This window comes from Ochotona curzoniae, unplaced genomic scaffold (genome assembly GCF_017591425.1).
Source record: "Ochotona curzoniae isolate NIBS_2020 unplaced genomic scaffold, NIBS_Ocur_1.0 contig_517, whole genome shotgun sequence".
Lineage (NCBI taxonomy): Eukaryota > Metazoa > Chordata > Mammalia > Lagomorpha > Ochotonidae > Ochotona > Ochotona curzoniae.
Window position 1 is genome coordinate 299,343 of NW_024466454.1, and position 7,904 is coordinate 307,246.

A 7,904-nucleotide genomic window follows, 5' to 3' on the forward strand; every position below is an offset into this window, starting at 1 on the left:
GGAGCCACGGAGAAATACAGTTAGGAGGGGGAACTATAACGAGGAGCTCATTCTGTGTCCAGCTAAGGTGAGGCTCTGAGAAGGCACTCGCTTGGGATCCCACTGTGAGAGGGATGGTGAGGACCTGAGCCCATGGCTGTGGGCTCCTGGCCCAGTCGCCCCTTTCTCTTTCCAAGTGAGAGAAGATACTGTCTCTCACTGGGATTGCAGGATTTGTTTGATTTTCTCTTCCCACGTCTCTATTTCCTGATGTTTCTGTAAAAGTATGAGTTGCTTTTGGCACATGATGAAAGAATTCTATGAAAGGCATTACAGCTGGCATCACACACACAGGGCAGTACTTCTTGCCCCTACAAAGACAGGTTCTGTTAGGGACACTGGCTCTGACTGAGGGTCATCCAATTCTTTTTTTTTTTTAAGATTTATTTATTATTATTTTATTGGATATAAAGATATACAGAGAGAAGGAGCTACAGAAAGATCTTCTGTCTGCTGGTTCACTTCCCAGGCAGCTGCAACGGCCAGAGCTGAGCCAATCTGAAGTCAGGAGCCCGGAGCCTTTACTGGGTCTCCCATACAGGTACAGGGTCCCAAGGCTTTGGTTCATTCTCGGCTGCTTTCCTAGGCCACAAGCAGGGAGCTGGATGGGACTAGAACCAGCGCCCATGTGGGATCCCAGTGCATGCAAGGCAAGAACTTTAGCCACTAGGCTACCCATGCCAGGCCTGTGTCACCCAGTTCTTAGCACCAAACCCAGGGTCCTAATGCCCCAGGTCTGGCTCACTCAAGGGGAGCAGATGCCAATGGGGGAGAGGCTGACTCAAGAGAAGAGGTACCCAGGGCATTGGCTCTTGAGCCACCAGGAAGCCCCATTAGGGACAATGGGGACCTGGCCAAGGCTCAGCTCAAACTCCTCTCCAGTGATTATCAGGGAATTAATCAATGAAACAGCACAGGATCAGAAAGGGAGCGCAGAAGGACATAAGCCTCCTGCAGGCAGGCACTGGGGCTGTTTGGTGCTTGTAGCTACACATCACAATAGTGCTTCACACACGGAAGTATTAAGTTAATATTTATTAGTCAAATGCATGAATGAAGGCACTAATGGTAGGAGGAAAGGAAGGAGACAGCAAATGTTTCAATGGAGAAAAATAGTAACTTCTTTTAAGATTTATTTATTGTTATTGGAAAGTCAGATTTATAGAGAGGAAGAGAAACAGAGAGATCTTCCATCTGCTGGCTCACTCCCGAAGTGGGTACAAATGGCTAGATCTGACCCGATTTGAAGCCAGATAGGCTGAGTCACATATAACACATACGCTACAAGCTGTGCCTCCGCTCATATTCACCAGTGTGGCTGGCAGCAGAATGTGGATGGTATTGGACTTTTTAGAGTTGCTTATCAGGGACGTCCTAGCAGAGCTCATCCAAGGACAGAGAAGGGAGACGGATGCAGCCCACCACCCTTGCCGCATGCCCAGTGAACAGGCCAGCTGAAGTCCAGGTGCTTGGAGTCATCACCTGATCCCCCTCAGGATGCACATTAGCAGGAAGCAGGATTGCAAGTGGAGGCAGAGCGAGCCCTCCAGTGTGCAGTGTGGGGAGGGAGGGGGGTCCCGGGTGGCAGCTTAATCCACTGCCTTCCTTGAGTCTTTTTAAATTTTAAAAATGTACTGTTTTTTTTTTTTAAGCTTTAAACATGTATTACTCTTTGCATTAGAAAACTAATTTAAAAGATGAAAATAATTACATAGCTAATTTTTGCACACTGGCCACAAATCCATGGCAGTGTACTCCGCATTTGACCCAATGGTTAAGGTGCTGTTTCAGTGCTTGTTTCAAATCCTGCCTTCTCTGCTTTGAGTCCATCTTCCTGCTAACATGCACCTGAGGAAACAGCAAATGACGCCTCAAGTACTTGTGTCCTTGCTACCTCTGCGGGAGACTCAGAGTGAGTTCAGGCTCTTGGCTCCAGCCTTGCCCAGTTCTGGCAGTTCTGAGACTCTGAGGGCGTGAACCAGTGGATGGAAGATCTCTATTTCTGCCACTCTGCCTTTCACATAGAAATAAGGAAGGCTCATTCTCATGTCGACCCTCCAGCTCCTTCGCAGAGGTGAACAACTGCTCCTGGGTGTCTTTTTTCCCCATAATCACATCCATGGATCTGGGGGTGCGGAGGAGGGCCTTCTGCTCGAGCTGCTTCAGTCTGAACCCACAGACCCCAGACAGTCCGTGACAGCAGCATTACTCAAAGGCTGGTCTGGGACGGCTCCCAACAGACTCACCTGTTGGGGACTCACTTTAATGAATGCAGAATCTCAGGGTTCACAGCACAGAATCTGCATTCTGACAAAGTGCCCCTGTGAAATTCTGAGAGGTGTGGGCCTGACTCACCAAGCACAGCCTAGAGGGAGGTCCACAGTGCTCCGGGTCCAAACTCCAGCCCCTGGCATGGAGTGAGTCACCCCCTCACCCCACCCAGCTCCTGGGCAAGCATCCTAAGAATCTTCCTAAGAAGAAATAAGCCCTCTGTGTGTGTTCCAGTCAGGTTTTATAAGCCCCAGTAATGTTTAGGAGTTTCTTCATATTAAACTTATATGTTCCGGGCCCGGCGCGGTGGCGCAAGTGGTTAAGTCCTCGCCTTGCACGCCCGGGATCCCATATGGGTGCCGGTTCTAATCCCAGCAGCCCCGCTTCCCTTCCAGCTCCCTGCCTGTGGCCTGGGAAAGCAGTCGAGGACGGCCCAAAGCTTTGGGAGCCTGCACCCGTGTGGGAGACCCGGAAGAGGCTCCTGGCTTTGGATCGGCATAGTATCGACCGTTGCGGCTCACTTGGGGAGTGAATCATCGGACGGAAGATCTTCCTCTCTGTCTCTCCTCTCTGTATATCCGCCTTTCCAATAAAAAAATAATAAAAATAAATCTTTAAAAAAAATAAAAAAACTTATATGTTCCTCATTAGCTTATTACTAAACATTTTTTTTAAAGATTTATTTTATTTTTATTGCAAAGTCAGATATACAGAGAGGAAAATCTTCCACCCGGTGATTCACTCCCCAAGTGACCACGATGGCTGGTGCTGCACTGATCCGAAGCCAGCAGCCAGGAACTTCCTCCAGGTCTCCCACACAGGTGCAGGGTCCCAAAGCTTTGGGCCATCCTCCACTGCTTTCCCGGGCCACAAGCAGGGAGCTGGATGGGATGTGGAGCTGCTGGGATTAGAACTGGCACCCATATGAGATCTTGGTGCATGCAACGCGAGGACTTTAGCTGCTCGGCCACCATGCCAGACCCTATTACTACACATTTTACTATATATATTTTTAAAGTTATATTTTTTAGAAAGGATTTTTTATTGGAAAGGCAGGTAAAAAGAGAGAAGGAGATACAGAAAGATCTTCTGTCTATTGGTTCATTCCCCAGGTGGCTACAATAACGGGAGCTAAACTGATCTCAAGCCAGCAGCCAGGAGCCTATTCTGGGTCTCATATGCAAGTGCAGGATGCCATGGCCTTGGACCATCCTCTACTACTTTCCCAGGTTATAAGCAGGCAGCTGGATGGAAGTGGGAGCAGTGTGGAGACAAATTGGCACTCTTATGGGATCCAGTCAGATGCAAGGCAGAGATTTAGCTGCTAGACTATTGCACCGGGCCCTTAATATTTGTTTTTTAATTTCCAATTTCGTATTGTTTGAAGCCTGTAGAAAAGTTACAAATACTACAATGAATATCCCCACACCTAGAGTCACCCGTTGCTGACATTTTGCCATATGTACTATTTCTTTTTAAAACCAGTTTGTTTTCCTTTAAAGGCAGAGTAATAGAGATCTTACACACACACACCCCTGTCACACAGGCGTGCCTGTGACTGCTAGGGAAGGCCAGTCTGCAGCCAGGCACCCGGAATTCCGTTCACGTCTCCTACCCCGCTCCTTGAGCCAGCGCCTTTGAGGGGTGCATTAGAAATTCAGAGCAGAAGCAGAGGAGTTGGGCTGAAACCTGGTTCTCGATGCGGGACACAGACATCCAAAGTGGTGACTGAACCACTGCACCAAACCCTGGCTCTTCTCTCTTTGCTTTAAAAATATAAGTTTTTTTTTTTAACCATTTGAGAGTCCAGTGCAGAAGTCATGACACTTTGTTTCTAAAGATCAGCATCGTCTCCCAAGAATGGGGACATTCTCCTATATAACTGCAGTGTAATCCTTGTAGGGAATTTATCATTGGCACTTTAATACATAACTTATACTTGGACTTTCTAAAATTGCAGACAAAGGAGAGACTTTATTGGCCAAGTGAACAAGTAAATGTGAAAAGGAAGGGGAATGTAATCGGCAAGGCTAAGTGGATTCTTTCTTCAGTACAGAAATTAAAAGCTGGGAATCATGGGCCCGGCGCAGTGGCTTAACAGCTAAAGTTCTCACCTTGAATGCGCTGGGATCCCATATCCCAGTTCTAATCCTGGCAGCCCCGCTTCCCATCCAGCTCCCTGCTTGTGGCCTGGGAAAGCAGTGGAGGACAGCCCAAAGCCTTGAGACCCTGCACCCGCGTGGGTGACTCAGAAGAAGCTCCTGACCCTTGTTTTCAGCTCGGCTCCGACCATCGCGATCCCTTGGGGAGTGAATCATCAGATGGAAGATCTTCCTCTCTGTCTCTCCTCCTCTCTGTATTTACCTGAATTTCCAATAAAAATAAATAAATCTTAAAAAAAAAAAAATAACCGGGCCCGGCGCAGTGGCGCAGTGGTTAAGGTCCTCGCCTTGCACGCCAGGGATCCCATATGGGCGTAGGTTCTATCCCGGCAGCCCTGCTTCCCATCCAGCTCCCTGCTTGTGGCCCGGGAAAGCAGTCGAGGACGGCCCAAAGCTTTGGGACCCTGCACCTGCGTGGGAGACCCTGAGGAGGCTCCTGGCTTCGGATCTGCATAGCATCGGCCGTTGTGCTCACTTGGGAAGTGAATCATGGGACAGAAGATCTTCCTCTCTGTCTCTCCTCTCTGTATATCTGCCTTTCCAATAAAAAAAATAATAAAAATAAATCTTTAAAAGAAAAATAACCACCCAGATTTTGAAATCTGAGAAGGTGCTCTAACTAAACCTGGAGACAAGACTGCTAAAAGAAATATGCAATTCTTCATTAAACCCTGGATGAAGAAAATGGAAAAATAGCTATAAAAGGCATTACTGGGGTGAACACTTTGGCACAGCAAGTTAGTTAAGCTGTTGCTTGGGACTTCCGCATCCCATATTTTGGGGTTAAGTCCCCCCTCCCTGCTAATACATCCTGGGAAGCACCAGATGATGACACAAGTGCTTGGTCCCCTGCCCTCCATGTAAGAGACCGACTGAGTTCTGGGCGCTCACCTGTGGTAAGCATTTGGGGATTGGCCAGGGGCTGAAAGATTCCTCCTTGTTTTTTCCCAACTCCATGACATCCCATTTTTCACCTGTAAATGTGCATACTTTCTACAAGAAGACTGCCAATAAGACAAAGGGGGAGCTTTAACTGCCACAAGTACTTATGGTTAGAGGTCAGAAGTTACAGATTCTGTCTGTCTGGGGCACAAACGTCTCCTTGGAACCTCAGACAGTACTTCTGCCCCCTCCTTTCACAGAAGAAGCAGAAGGCCAAACAAAGGTCACCTCTAAGGCTCCAACTTCACACTTTTCTGCATCTCTGACTTCTCCCTTCTAATTCAGGCACAACCTGAGCTGCAGGACCTTCAACGGCTCTCCCTGCCAGGGGTGTGGTGGCACGTAGGAGCTGGCCAGAACACAGGGGACACGGAGCTTCTAGGGGCCCAGGCTGTCCTTACCCATGGGTCTCTCACGCTGGTCCCTCAGCGACTTTCCACTGTCTCTTCACCCTGCCTTGGGGATGAACAGTACAATCTAAGAACACCCTAGATGCTCTGACGTTCTTCAGTGAATAGAAAGGCCCAGTAGCTCTTAAGAGCTGAGGTGGGTCCTTGCACACAGTCACATTACCTGACAGGTCTTAGTGGGGAACCGATGTACTCTCCTGGAACCCCTTCAGTAATGCTCCATGATTAGCATCCCTGCTTTCACTTTATACGTCTTGAAAACTGATGCCGTTACAACTGGCAGCATGTGCCACGTGGCTCCTAACTCCTCTGACCACACCACATTGTAATCAAGGAAAACCCTATGTAGAGTTCCATTTCAAATTACTTGCTATAATGTCCAAATTGCTTGCCATTGGAGACCTGTGGCTAAACTACTGGCATGTTGCAGCTGGTAATGTGTGCCACAGCAGGTTCATTTGCCACCTGAGGCAAATTCCAAATTCCCATATTAGAATGCTGGTTTGAGGGTCCAGCACAGTAGCCTAGTGGTTGATGTCCTTGCCTTGCATGTACTGTGATGCCATATGGCTGCCAGTTTGTATCTCAGCTGCTCTACTTCCCTTCTGGCTCCCTGCTTGTGGCCCGAGAAAACAGTGGAGGACAGCCCAAAGCCTTGGGACCCTGCACCCAAGTGGGAGACTTGAAAGCAGCTCCTCGCTCCTGGCTTTGGATTGGCTTACCTTTGGCCATTGCAGCCACTTTGGGAGTGAACCAGTGGATGGAAGATCTTTGTTTCTCCTTCTCTCTATAAATCTGACTTTCCAATAAAAATAACTAAATCTTAAAAAAAAAAAAAAAGAAAGAATGCTGTTTTGAGTCCTGGCTGCTCCACTTGCGGTCCAGCTCCCTGCTAATGCACCTGGAAAGCGATGGAAGCAGGGACAAGTGCGTGGGCCTTTTCACCCTTGGGAGAGACCCAGATCGAATTCCAGAATCCAGTTTTTGGCTTAGCCCAGCCTGGCTGTTGAGACCATTTGAGAGGTAAAGCAGCAAATACGAGATTCCCTTGCTCTCCTCTCTGTTTCTTCCCCCTTTGTCTCTTGTTCAAATAATTGTTTAAAGTAGGGGCATGTTTATGAGAAGAGGCATTTCCCCCTTGAACTTAACTGTTGTGAGGTGTTTCCATGTACTGTATGGCACCTAAATCAGTAGACGGTGGTTTGTAAGTGCTTTGGGATGTGGGTCTGCTGAAAAATCAGACAAATAATCTGGTCCCTGCCATCACCAGGTAGCACAACCAAGTACATGCTGAGCAGGCAACAGGGTGTCCCAGGCTAAACCTTCACTGCGAAGCATCAGAAGTGCGGGCTCCCATTTCCCTGTGAGTCTGTGAAGCTGACTGAGGCTGGCTGGTGACAGAAGCAACAGTAGGGTCTGAGCAAGCCAGGCACGTGTTGGATGTGTGTGTGTGTAGGGGTGCTTCTAGAAGGAAGGGACACTCCCTTGGCCAACAGCAAGGTGTCAAAACGCCATGGCAGTACGGAGAAGGTCCCCCTGACACGGGCATCCCAGCTGGGATCCAACTGGGATATGGTGCAAGTCTCATCAAGAAGGTAATCCCACACAGTGTAGGAAAGGGCATCCTTCTAGCGGATGTAATAAGCCAGACAGGGGCTGGGAGGAAGGGCGGAGTGAGCAGGGCTCACATGCGGTGGTGGTGGTGGTGAGAACAGCATGATGTCAGGGCCTGAGTGCGGGAGGAAGGTGCATTCAGGTGGAGGGAGCGGTGTTGGGAGGGTGGCTCCCTGGGGAGGTTGGTCAAATGAACACACACACACACATAAGGCAAATATAGATATGGCTCATAAGAACAACGTTTGTCACCCTGAGAAAGAGAGTGAGCTCCAGGGCCGTACTGGGATCAGAGGTGTTGGTGTGAACTTGTGGTTTTCATATTCATCAAGCTTTAGCTAAACATGAAAAAGCTAGAACTAGAAACATGCATGGAGCTCTCTCCACTGAGAAGATCCGAGAACAGCGCCGACTGATAGCCAGAAGCACGCCCTGTACTCAGGTGTGGTTTCTTTCTTCCTTTTTT